A 14,388-nucleotide genomic window follows, 5' to 3' on the forward strand; every position below is an offset into this window, starting at 1 on the left:
TACGTATATCAAGGCCCACAATAAGTCCACATTAGGCCCACATTAAGCCCACATGTCAGAAAAAATTCAACAATCTCCCACTTGGGCTTTATGCGACACCTTAACTATGTGTTAATTAACCGTAGAAGTACTCAGAACTGTGCTATCAATACCTAAATGCATCACCAAACAATCTTGTCCATCGATCATAATGACACAAGATCAAACTGGCCTTCGCTACAGCTAACGTAGCTAAACCCATCAATGGTCACGTATATTAGTATAATAAAATAACATAGATCAAATATGGATGTGTAGCATAGAAATTACGTGTTATGTGATCTAAGCATGCCTATTTCCAACTAAACCTGCCTTAACCTTAGTGAGATCAACTGTAAGAAAACTCAGAGATAATATTTATAAACAAAAATAAAACACAAAAACTAAAATGAAACCATATACACATAAACCAAAATCAAAGTACAAAGTTTATGACATGTCTTACAAGATAAATGCAACTATGGTACAAGATTCCCACTGAATCTATATATTATCTAAGGATACAACACCTATATGAGCAATGTGCTCATGAAAGACCTTAATTGGTAATCTCTTAGTGAGTAAATCCACAATCATAGAGTTTGTTCTAATGTGCTCTATTGATATCTTCTTACTCTAAACTCTTTCTTTAACAACGAGGAACTTAATATGTATATGCTTTGACTTCATAGAACTCATGTTGTTGTTGGAATACATAACTACAGACTTATTGTCACAAAATAACTTTAATGGTCTTTTAATGGCATCAACAATACGTAGCCTAGTGATAAAATTTCGTAACCATATTCTATGATTGGATGCCTCATAACAAGTTACAAACTCTGTTGTCATAGTAGAAGAGGTTATAAGTGTTTGTTTAACACTCTTCCAGAAAATAGATCCCCCAGTAAGTAGATATAGCATGATGTAGATTTTTTGCTGTCTTAACATCCAATGAAATCAGAATTAGACTAATTAATGATCTCCAATTGATCTAACCTCCTGTATATGAGTATATAACCTTTTATTCTTTGTAAATACTGCATGACACGTTTGGTTATTTTTTAATGATTTATACATGGATTGCTTAAATATCTACCTAACATCCCAATAATGTACGCAATTTCAAGATGCGTATAAACTTGTTCATACATAAGACTTCATACAGTTGAAGCATAAAGAATCTTTTGCATCTCCATAGTCTTTAGTTCAATCTTGGAGCATTGACTAAGAGTAAACTTGTCTCCTTTAGACACAGGAGAGTCACCTAGTTTCCAATCATATATGTCAAACCTTTTAAGAACCTTTTTTATTAGCTCTTTTGTGATAATCCAAGAATACTCCAAGAGCGATCCTGGTGTATCTAAATCCCTAATAAAAAAGTGACATCCCCAAGATCTATCATCTCAAATTTTTTTATCAAAAATCTCTTTGTTTCGTGCAATAAGACTATATTACTACTAGCAAGTAGTATGTCATTGACATATAAAACCAAAAAGATACACTTACTCCCACTGAACTTGTGGTATACATAATCTTCTACTAAGTTTATCTTAAAACCAAACGATATGACGACTTGATGAAATTTGTACATACGTAAGTATTAGTAACAATCAACCAATGAAATATTACTTATTCACTATCAAACTTATAAATAATTTTTTTCCTTTTTCAAATCTAGTAAAATATATGTATCAAAAAATCACGAGCTATGACTATTACAGTTCAATACCAAATATCTATTTACTGCTAAAAAAATTACTAGGTAGAATAAAATTTTAAGTTTGCATTTGATGTTTTTTTTATTAGTGAAATCACAGTCTGTTTGTAAGATAGATTTTTTATTTTATGTTACTCTTTTTTTTAGAGGTTTGAGTAAAAGTCAAGACAAAGGGCAAGAAAGATTATTTTATGTTTTTTTTTTTTGTAGAGGTTCAAGTAAAAGTCAAGACAAGAGGTAATGAAGATTTCAAAACACTTCTATTTTGTACTTCTTATAATGCAGTTTTTATGTCCCTGAGAATTCATAAACTTTTTTTGTGAGATATATTTGACCTAAAGTTAATATATTATAATTTAGTGATATTAGATGTCAATTTTATTAAAAATAAGTTGAGTGAAAAAGAATATTTTGAGCAAAAATTAGGTATAAAAATACTTTATATATAACATAATATATTGATATAGATATAGATATATAATATTGTGTGTGTGTGTGTATATGAAAAGCTTGATCCATATGTTTCGTGACAAATAATTACTTGTTTCGTGTATCTTTTTTTTTTTTTTTTGAGGATAAATTATAATTTAATAATTTATAGTTTTATTAAATTGAAAGTAATAGTTTGATTTCCATTGAATAGAGGTAGGGTATATCTACATGTACAATCATAATTAATGATCAATTAAATATTTTAATTTTAATCAATCACCTTATTTGTGAGATTTGTTGTCAATTACTTCATTTGTAAAATTTGTTATCAATCACCTATTTCGTGAGATTTGATGTCAATCAAATTATTTACAATAATTACACAAGTAATTTTAAAAATTACTGAATTAATTCTTCTATATACCGCCTCAAGATGGAGCTTCTATAGAGAGTTCAATCTTGACCTTCAAAAGTTTGAAAGCGAGTGTGTGGAAGATGATTGGTCAAGACATCTGCTAATTGATCTTCAGAAAGCACATGAGTGACACATAAAACTCTAATTTGGACTTAATTCCAAGTTAAATAATAATCAATCGCAACATGCTTCATCCGTAAATGGAAGACAGGATTAGAACAAAGATGAGTTACACCAATATTATCATAATCACAATAACATAAATATAAATGTCAAGCTTAATTAGAAGAGAATAAATTCAACGTAATTCAACGGTTATAACAACAACAAAATAATATTCAACTTTAGTGGAGGATCATGCAACGATGTGTTATTTCTTATTAAACTAAAATATTACATGAATTAATTTAGTAATTATTAACTGTGCAAATTAAAGGTGCGAGTAGGTGTAGAAGGAGTGGTGGAACCAATATGGATAATGTGAAGACCCGAGCCATCACGTACCATAACATCATCGGACCGTGTATGAGGAATGTGAATATAATACCGTGTATACATCGAACTATAACAACCTCAAGAAAATTTTAGAAAACAAAATTAAACACAAAAAATTAAATTAGGGGTTTAAAGACTTAAATGAAGAAAATTTACAATTTTAGGGGTCTTCTGCAATTAAAAATGACTAAAATGAATAAAATATTCAAAAAGGGACCAATTTATAGTTTCTAATAATTTTGACACCTCAAAAGCAGGCCAATTGGGTAAGGTCATTTCAGTTATACGGATCAGATGAATGGCCCAGATCGCGTGAAATGAACAACATAGAGGAAGAGGTACGATGAATGATCTAGATTTCTAATTGGCCCCCAGGTTAGAGGGATCGATTTTGAGCAAAGAAGAGAGAGTGAAGAATGTGGTGGCCGAAATCGAGAGAGAGGGAAAGGAGATTGACTACCCTAGTATACAATAAACAGCCAATCCGTGTGCAGCCTTGCAGATCTACGCATGCAGCGAGAGAGAGAGAGAGAGAGGTGCACAGTATGAGAGAAAGAAAGAGAGGCATGCGATGGGAGAGAAAGAGGGAGAGAGGCGCGCAGTGGGAGGGAGAGAGGCGCGCAGTGGGAGGGAGAGGCACGTGGTAGAAGAGAGAGAAGGGGGAGAGAGACGTGCGGCGGAGGAAAAGGAATAACAGAAAGAAGAAGAGAACGTGGCGCGATGGAGAAAGGTCGGATCCTGGTGTTCTTCTGGTTTGATCTATGTGAGGACACAAATCTGCGCACACGGCTGGAAAAGAAGATCTAATGGCGACGGAAGAAGGAAACCAACACAGCAGTTCTGCTCGGTGGGAACTCGAGAGCGTGGGCCTGTTCGGGTAGAGGAGGAGCAGCGTGTGCGGTGGTTTGACACAAATCCGTTCCAGATTTGAACTCGCCCCGGTCTATGGTGAGTTCTAACCAAAGTGCGTTGGCATGTGGTGATATCGGTAATGACGTGTGCGGCAACGCGTGGCGATTCTAGTAACACGCATTTGGGGGTGCGTCTAGTGGTACATGGTGACTCCAGCAACGGGGACCACGTGTCCAAGGTAAAAATCAATTCGTCTTTCGTATTATGTTTATTTATAAGAATATTTATAGTTTAACGCATCTATTTTCTATTTGTAAACAAGTAAAATATTTGAGCAGTAGCTGCGATTTAGTGAGGACTAAGATTCGAACCCATTACACCTTTTTCGATCAACTTTAGGTAAGATTTAGGTTAATTTTGTACGAAGACATACTATTAGTGTATGTGTAGATATACGTATATAAAATGTGTGTTTGTGTGAGTAAATATAGATGGATAATGGTTTATGTATAATCATGAGTAATCTCTATGTCCGTGTATATATAATATATATGTATAATATACACTATTTAGTGTGTGTGTGTATGTAAATATGGGTGTGTGAGTGTATATTAATACATACATAAATTGTGCATATAAGTGCATGTGCATAAATATATCTATGTTGTTATGTAATTGTGTTTATATATTTAAATGGTGTACGTATGTGTAGGTGTGTGTATGCATATATATATATATATATATATATATGCGAGTGTATAATTATGATTAACTAAATCCGTATGTTGTGTACTCTGTATATATATATATATATGTATAAAACGAATGTGGGCGTGTGTATCAGCATGTGCGTAAGCGTGAGCTGCGTGTGTACAAGTGCAAGGAATGTGTGTGTGTGTGTGTGTGTGTGTGTATATATGTGTAAGACTTGGTATACATTGCTATTATGCGTGTAACATATTTAATTTAATCATGCGTGTGTTTTTGGAAAAATATATAAGTATAATATTTATTATGTAAGTGCAAAACAAATGGAGTAGGAATTAGGATTTTAAGTTCTGAAATAAGAAAATGATTAATTAAGATTTTTGAAAACCCTTCTTTATTTTGAAAGAATTATTGTGAGCAAAACTCTTGAAATCAAATACTTGTTAAGTCAAATTTTGAAAACTCATTTTTAGTTTCTTGAATTTTCGTCTTGTATTTTTTTTTTTTTTATCATTCTGAGGAAAAAAAATTGAACTTTTATATTCTTGGATTTATAATAAAAGCTATAGAAACCACGTTGTAGCTTAAACTAGCATTTGTAAGAGGTGAAAATAAGAAGTTGGTAGAATTTGAGAAGATAGTGAAAATATTCAAGTGATTAATTTGAGGAGAGGATGTAGCTACACATGGGTAGCTGAGGCTCTGTAAAAGCCAGAGTTTACAATTTCTCTTCCTATAAATCTTAATTTACGTAAATTGACTCTCAAGTTTGACTGTTTAATTTGATATTGTGTATTTACTTTATTTATTCATTAAATATACTCGGTGCATGAGTTGCTCTTACTCTTAAATTTATTATCATATAACATAAATTAGATTTGTTGAAAGTATACAGTAAGAGCAGAGTAGATAATCAACAGTCACCCGGATCCATTTCGAATTTATAACTTGTTACTCACAAGTTCCTTTATATCCAAATAATTACTAGTTTTTTTTCATCCATCCAATTAAGAGTGCATTGAGGTGAATTAATAGATCACAACCCACACTGATATTTTTTTTCCAAATAGATTAGAATGAATTAGTGAATAATTGGCCTCAATGCCTTGACGGAGAGAGTAGACGCAACGTTTGAGTACACACAACCACAAACCCAATGCCATTGTAAATGTCAGTTTCTCATTTTCTTCATTCAAATCATAAACGTTACTCCAAATTAATTAAAACCATCTATTTATTCTAATTATAAAAAAAAAAAAAAAAATCATACAATTACTAATTTTTAAGCGAATCAATCAATTATTAACGATATATAAAAGTTGTAGCACCCGGAAAGGAGGAGGAGAAAAAAAAAAAAAAAAAAAAAAAAAAAAAAAAAAAAGGGGGGCCACGTCAGCAGCCACGTCAGCAGGCCCGGTCAGCAGTCCCGGCCAACCGGGGCCTGCCACGTGGCAAGATCGCGTCACTCCGAAAGGAGCCACGTTGGCGATCCGCGTGGGTGCGATCCGACGGCCCAGATCAATCACGCGATCGGACGGCCCAGATTCAAACGCACGGACGGCCCAGATTCAATCAAAAACGAACGGCCCAGATTAAAACGAAACGAACGGCTGTGATCAAAAGGCAAGGGGTTATAAATAGAACCCCCACACCAGACCAAAAACCCTAGCCGCCAGCCGCTCGCCGGAGAAGACGAACCAGAGGCCGACCGCCGCCACCCGCCGCCACTCGCCGCCGCACCGGGAAAATTTCCGACCGCCGATCGAGGTAAATTTCATACCCCCGACTCGTTTTTCCCCACTGATTCCTCCTATGGCCAAATCGAAGCCGAAATTCCGGCCAAACGGCCGGAATACGCGGCCGAAGCCCAGCGGCGCCGCCGCGCCCCCTCTCGGTTTTTGCCTCCGACGAGGCCCTTCCCGGCCTCCGTTCGATGCAATTTTTATATCACCGTGATCACCATTCTTTTCTCTACAGGTTGACCGAAGCCAAATCACCAAAACACGAACCTCGCCGGAGAGTCGCCGTACCCGAGAGCGCCGCCGCCGGTAAGCTCCGCTTTTCCGTGATTTTTTGGCCCCCCGAGGGCCCTAGGGTTGTTTTCTGACAAGGACCAATGCGAGTGTGGCCGAATTCGGCCAAAAACGGCCGAAAACAGTTAACCCGAGGCGACTCGCCGCCGCCAGCGGCGGCGCCGTCGCCGGAGCACGGCGGAGCCGCCGTGCCGGAGTTGCGATTTGGGCCGAAAGAGGCCCTGGGCCTAATTTGGATTTTTTTTGGAACCCGTGCAGGTACTGTTAGCGTGTTTCAGTTCCCCGGAAAAAATTCAGGGGAAAATTAGGGACAGCCTGCAGGCGCACTGTGAATCGTATTCGGATCCCGAAAACAAGTAAGGACCCCTCACCCTATTTCCTATCACGGTATTAAAGTTCAAAATGATAAAACAGTATTTCTTGAATTAACGCATGTGTGAAATTGCTTAAGGTTGCTAATGGAGCCCGAGTCTAGTGTGATTGATGATTTACTGTTATTTGGCCTGTTTACAGCTTTAAATGCAAAATGAGGTTTGATGTGTTCATTTTACAGATTTGTGTGCATGTACTACGTTTTTATTAATTATGGGTTGAATGACTGAAAAACTGATACTGTATGTTGTCTGTTTGGTATGAATTACGATTTGCTTGTTTAAATGTGAATTGATGATGCTGATTGAGGAAAATGAAAAATGAAAGATTGTGTAGACTGATAATTGTATTATGGGGGTCAGCCTGACTAGATATCCTAGGAGATGGTGGACGGACCGGGTCCGTAGGGAACCCTACCGGGATTGTGGTCTCACATGCCGGACGGGGTATGGAGATCTTATGGTTTTGGCGCCCATACCGGACGGGGTATGGGGACGGCCCGTTTCACCCTCATACCGGACGGGGTATTGAGGTTTATGGTTTTGGCGCCCATACCGGACGGGGTATGGGGACGGCCCGTTTCACCCTCATACCGGACGGGGTATTGAGGTTCATGGTTTTGGCGCCCATACCGGACGGGGTATGGGGACGGCCCTGGAAACTGATTATGAATGTTAAAGGTTAACGGGTAGCGGAACCCCTATGGACCCCCACGGATACTAGTAGGCTGGTAAATGAGAAAAAAAAGATATGTTGTACAATGATTGAATTACAAGAGGCGTGATAAGTGTTATGTTTTACAGCTTAGATTATTCAATGATTATGATAATGTTATTGTTTTTCTCATATTGTTTTCATAAATTCCACCAAGGTAAGTGGATGGTAAAAGTTTTATTATTGATAAAAGGTTTTGTTGTTAATAAACGAGTTTATTGTAAATTATGCTCCATTGGTCTTTTTGTGGTTTTCTACCCACCTTTATCTCCGTGACGGTGAGATACCGTGATGTTCTTACTGGGCTAGTGTAGCTCACTCCTTAATTAACCATTTCAGATCAGGAAGACATGGTTCCCGAGCCCGTTCCGCAGGAGGACGACGAGGGGGATGCCTAGAGACTCTGTAGTCATACGCATAGTTTATTTTCGAGTTTTCTTTCTTAGTTAGTTTAACCTTTTATATTTTAAGTACGTCTGTTTGGTTTTTCGTGTAAGGGATGTCAACTGAAATTTTGATCTCGCTTCCGCATTCGATATATTTAAATACTCATTTCATTTTTATATTTTCCGGGGTCGTTACAAAAGTAACATGAGATTTTCTTATCTTCTTTGAAGAAAATATGAAAATAATATATTAAATATTAAATAAAAATAAATTTTTAAATATTGTTAACTCAAACTTTAAAATATAAAAATAAAATTAATATAATGATTATGATTATATATTACATAGAGATGAAAATTAATACGGTAACATATATAATATTTATTTATTTAAAATTTTTAAATATTAAAAATAAATTTTAATTTTTAGTTAATTATAATTTGTATAATTAATTTCTAAAATTATAACTTGAAAAAGAAAATTCTAATTTATTAAAACTCATAATAGTGAGATTAGATTTTTCATCATAAAATAAGCAAGTTTTTTTTTTTTTTTTTGTAATTTACCCTCTGCCCCTTACTAGCGGCATTTTTCATAAACTTATGCCACACTATCCGGATTGATGCGTCATGGAATGCGTGGATTATTTTTTAACGTCCATAAATTAGTATAAAATAAAATACAAGTACTAAATTTAATTGATATTATTGTCTATTCATTTTATCATCGACCAAAATTCAGGATAAAGTTTCAAAAATTTTGTAAAAAAAAAAAAAACATTTTATTATAGTTGATTCTTGGGATTTTAATTTTCTTCCTATCTCGTAAAAAGAAAGTGTCAGATTTTTTCTTCAAAAAAGTCAAGTAAGCAATTAATTTAGTGGGGCTAGTGGGTCAACCTTTAGAATTAATTAGGCATGAGAAAGCAGCTGCTAACTAGAAACCACATAACGCAAATAGCAAACCAAACTTGGCTCAACCATGAATTTCCAGCCTACGTATTTAATTAGGACCTTTACATGAAGGGTAATATTAATGTCATCTCCACTTCAAATTTAGTCTTTATTATAACATTTAAACTAAATATATACGCACGCATATTATATAATCCCAAGAGAATTATTTGTTCATCTGGTAGGAAGGCATTGAAGAGAGAGAGAATGGGAAATTGCTTGAGGAGCAGCCATGGATGTACGGTGCACCCAGTGGAGCAAGATGGGAAAGAGAGCAGCTTCAGGGCAGCAGGAAAGAATAAGGTGCGAATCAAAGTAAGAATGAGTAAGAAGCAATTGGAGGAGTTCATCGCAGAGGTTAATTTTAGCAAAGGTACTTCAGAGCTTGGCAGGGTTATATATCAACACTGCTTGGAAGGTAGGCTAAGTGCCCGTGTTATTGGCCGGGAGGCTCTCCAGATGCCGTTAACTTCCATGAACGAAGAAGAAACAGAAGATCGTGTCAATCCTCCCACAGAAATTACAGGTAGAACTGGGTATTAACTATTAAGATGAAGAGAAACATATACATATATACATATATATATATATATATATATATACACATATATGAGTATATATCTACCTGCATGTGTGTACTTTGGTGCCACTTTTATTGTGCTTTTTCCTCTTTTATCAGTGTTACCCTGGTGTTTCCATTTAACCAAGTTAAAAAGAGAATTTTGTTCCATTACATCACTAATTACCTAATTATATGCTAATTACTTAGCATCATATACAAACACATTATTTTCATCTATCTGTTTATATTCCATTGTATCTGCAATTGTTTTACGATTCTTACCTTAAAATTTTTTGAAGTGTCCTAAACAAACTTTAAATTGAAAGAATTCAATTCTGGTATTTAACTTGAGGTGAAAAAATTAAGGGAGTGAGTGAAATAGGTGAGAGAGTGTTATTTATTAATCTTTTATTGTAGGTTTTCACAATGTTTGTACATGATAATATAAGATTCCATATAAAATATCCCAAAGAATGCTTAAAAGGCTTAATCAAGCGATGAGAGATGTAACATTTTTTTTACCGCATTATTACCTCAACACTGAACTATAGAAATCTTCTTACTCAAAATTTTTGTTCTCAAATTTATGAATATGTTTCTTTTTTTTTCACAGGAACAGAAGTTTCTTCTGTGTTGTTTAGGCAATTACCACAAAAAAGATAATTACAAAATGTTAATCATGCCTTCAGATTTTTGAAAATTACTTAGATGAAGGCAATCTTATTCTCTCAATTTAAACTATTAGGATTTCTTCTCTAATTTTTTTTAATTGAAATAGAGATATCAAATTAAATCATTGCTTTCAATCACCGTTTATGTCTGGTATTGTGGCTAATTTAACATTCGGTACCATGAATATTATGTATATCATGTATATATATATATATATATATATGTATGTATGTAATTATGTGCTTGTAAAATTGCAAAAACTTATGATGAAGTATGGCCCATTCTCCTCCTAATGCTCCGATGAGGAAAGCTGACTTAACTGGGCTTCGGTCCGTTATGGACTCATGCTTGGTAAGGCCCATATAATAATTAAACTTTTCTAATCTCTCAAATTGCCTTCAAATTTATCCCAACTTTTCAAGCAAGATCATTACACTTTTATTGGGAATAAATTTTTTTGTAGGCGAATCTTGAACCCTTGCATTTTAGGAATTTTCTCCTTGTGTTGTACATTTATGTTTTTCTTAGTCACTCATTCTTTCCACAAATGATAATGATTAATAATATTGACAAGGACGAGACTAAAAGGAACGTATGAACTTATTTGATAAGATGAAATGGCCTCATATATTTTACATTTTCTACCAATGTGGATAAATGGTAGCTTTGAGTTTAATTCAATTTAAAGATTATGGCTCTAATATTCAAGTTAGTAAAAAAAACAAAATGTGGGAGGTGTAAATGAATTAGATTTTATGTTAAAAAAACAAAAAAAGAGAGAATATTCTCTTGTTCTTCTCGTATGTCAACTTTATATATGTAAGTTTATGTTAATTGTAATAACACTTAATATATAACTGCAGTAACTTAAATAGTGGATAGTAATAACTAAAGTTTATAACTAACTAACTGTTGGTAGAAGAAAAGTTGTGCACGATAGATAATTGGTTGGTATATAGTTAATTTACAATACTATTTAAACTTTAATAGAAAAAGAAATGCATGTCATCATTTTTAACTTTTTTTTAGGAGTTTAAATAACATCAACTTTTTTTCCTTATAAGAGAATAAATATCATTTAATGAACATGATTATAGGGGCTCATTATCTTTTTTTTTTTTTTGTCTATTTATAAATTTTATATCAATAAAATATATCTAAAAATATGAATTTATTTAATATAATTTTTTGGATAAAATTTTATATCACATCTATAATGACTCCGAAAATTTAAAAAGAAATGCATATAATAACTTGAGTGCAGAAGTGAAATAAATGTTAAAATTAACATCTCTTACACAATAACTCAAAAATACTAACAAACATCACGGAACAAATTTTTTGAAAGAAATACAAAAAATGAAAAAAAAATAAAGGAAACTATACAGTATTTAAGGTCTACTCGTAACCTTATTGCAGATCGGGCTCGGGAACCGGGTCCTCTTGATATGAAATGGTTAAATAAGGGGTGAGCTACATTATCCCAGTAAAGACATCACAATATATCACCGTCACAAAAGTAAATATTGATAAAAAACAAAAAAAAATCAATGGAGCACAAATTTTAAACAAATTCATTTATCAATAATAAAATCATTTACCGTCCACTTACTGCAGTGAGATTTATAAAAACAACCTACGAAAACAATAACATTATATATATCATGATTTCATATATAATCTGTAACATAACACATATTATATTTTTATATTCAAATCATCAAACAACAATTGCCCTTTTTTATTAGCCTACTAGTATCCATAGGGATCCATAGGGGTATCACCGCTACACGTGAACCTTTTTCATTAACAATCTTAATTCCAGGATCGTCCCCATTTTCCGTCCGGTATAAGTACCAAGACATTAAACCTCAATACCCCGTCTAGTATGAGGGTGAAGCGGGCCATCCCCATACCCCGTCCGGTATAAGCGCCAAATGACGAAGTCTCTATACCCTATCCGGTATGAGACAACGTTCACGGTAGGGTTCCCTATGAACCCGGTCCGTCCACCATCTCCCAAGATATCTAGTGAGGCTGTCACCTTATCTGTTTATTATATCACATCTCTGTCATGTTTATCCTTAATCTTTGTTACCAAATTAAACACAATCACATAAACAATAAATATGTACCCGATAATACAGTCATATCTTAAATCCCAAAATCACCCAGTGGTCCTATAATACAGTAATACATGCATTTAAGACCATATAATAGATAAACCAAATACCATCATGCCTTTAAACTGTAAAATAAATCAATAGGAATCAACAGAGAACAATGTCCGATTTCGAACTCCATTAGCAATCCGTAATTAATTATGCATATTTATCTAACTTGGACAAAAATCGTATTATTATTTATTCAAACTTCACATCTATGATAGAAAATAGGGTGAGGGGTTCTTACTTGATTCGACGCCGAAAACTAGATGGTTACTGCGCCTACCGGCGGTCCCTAGGTTCCCTGAATTTTCCTTCGGGAACTGAAACGCACTTATAGAACCTAAAAATGTCCCAAATAAACCCAAAAATCAGACCCAGAGTCCATTCGGCCAATTTTAGACTTCCAGCACAGCGGCTCCGCCGCGGGCGGCGGCGATCCGCCTCGGGTTGGCTGTTTTCGACCTAATTCAGCCGAACTTGCACCAGTTCGTGCGAGAAAACACACTTAGGGCCCTTGGTGGGCCGAAAAAACACAAAAACCTGAAACTCACCGGCAGTGGGGCTCTCCGGTGCGGCAGCTCCTCCGACTCACGGTGCGATTGGGTGCTTTACTTCGGTCAACCTGTAGATAAGGAAACGTTGGTCACAACGGTGAAAAAATCATATCGAACGGGAATTAGGAAGGGCCTCATTGGAGATATTTTTCGAAACACCCTGCGATGGTGCTGCTGAGCTTCGGCGGCATTTTTCGGCCAATCAGCCGGTTCTTTCACTCCGATTTGGCCATGGGTGGGTTTAAAATTGAATTTCGTGCAAGAAAAATTTTTACCTCGTTTGTCGGCGGTCAGCTCCTCGGTGGCTGGACTGTAACGACCTCGAAAATTTGAAAGGAAATACATATAATAATATGAGTGTGGAAGCGAAATAAAAGATTAAGGTTAACATCCCTTACGTAATAACTTAAAAGTACTAAACAATATCACGGAATAAGTTCTCTAAAAGAAATACGAGAAATGAGAAAAATAAAGGAAACTATAAAGCATCTAGCATCTACTCGCCGTTTTCTTGTGGATTGGGTTCGGGAACCAGGTCCTCCTGATATGAAATGGTTAAATAAGGAATGAGCTACACTAGCGTAGTAAGGACATCACACTATATCACCATCACAGAAGTAAAGGTTGGTTGAAAACCGAAAATAACCAATGGAGCACAAATTTTAAACCAATACAATTATTTAAAATAAAACCACTTACCCTTTTTCTTACCCGTGGAGAACCTGTGAAAACAACCTATAAAGACAATAACTTCATACAGATCACAATTTCACGCATAATCAGTGACATAAAATACATCATAAATCCGTATTCATTGACAATAACTGATTATCACCGTTTCTCGTTTTCACCAGCCTACTATTATCCATAGGAATCCATAGGAGTCCCTGCTATACGTGAACCATTCCCCTTAACAATATTAATTCTAGGACCGTTCCATACGCCGTCCGGTATGAGGGTGAAGCGGGTCGTCCCCATACCCCGTTCGGTATGAGCACTAAATGACCAAGTCTCCATACCCCATTCGGTATGAGACAACATTCACGGTAGGGTTCCCTATGAACCCAGTCCGTCCATCATCTCCCAAGATATCTAATGAGGCTGTCATCTTATCCGTTTATTAGGTCACATCCCTTTCCTGTTTATCATTAATCTCTGTTACCAAATTTAAACACAATCACATAAACAATGAATATTTACCCGGTAATACAATCATATCTTAAATCCTAAAATCACCCAGTGGTCGAGTAATACAGTAATACATGCATTTAAGACCATAGAATAGATAAACCAGATACCATCACGCCTTTAAACTATAAAATAAATCAACAGG

At 35.1% G+C, this 14,388-nt stretch overlaps 1 long non-coding RNA gene across 1 annotated transcript; it reads left to right on the top strand.

Moving 5' to 3' along the window:
• The first annotated feature begins 3,005 nt into the window (after window positions 1-3,005).
• On the top strand, window positions 3,006-8,324 carry LOC148253748 (uncharacterized). Its single transcript, XR_015819072.1, has 2 exons — window positions 3,006-4,170; window positions 8,099-8,324. It is a non-coding gene; the product is annotated as an uncharacterized LOC148253748 (long non-coding RNA).
• Window positions 8,325-14,388: the final 6,064 nt, after the last annotated feature.

This window comes from Carica papaya, chromosome 5 (assembly GCF_054855325.1).
Source record: "Carica papaya isolate Zhongbai chromosome 5, ASM5485532v1, whole genome shotgun sequence".
Classification (NCBI taxonomy): domain Eukaryota; kingdom Viridiplantae; phylum Streptophyta; class Magnoliopsida; order Brassicales; family Caricaceae; genus Carica; species Carica papaya.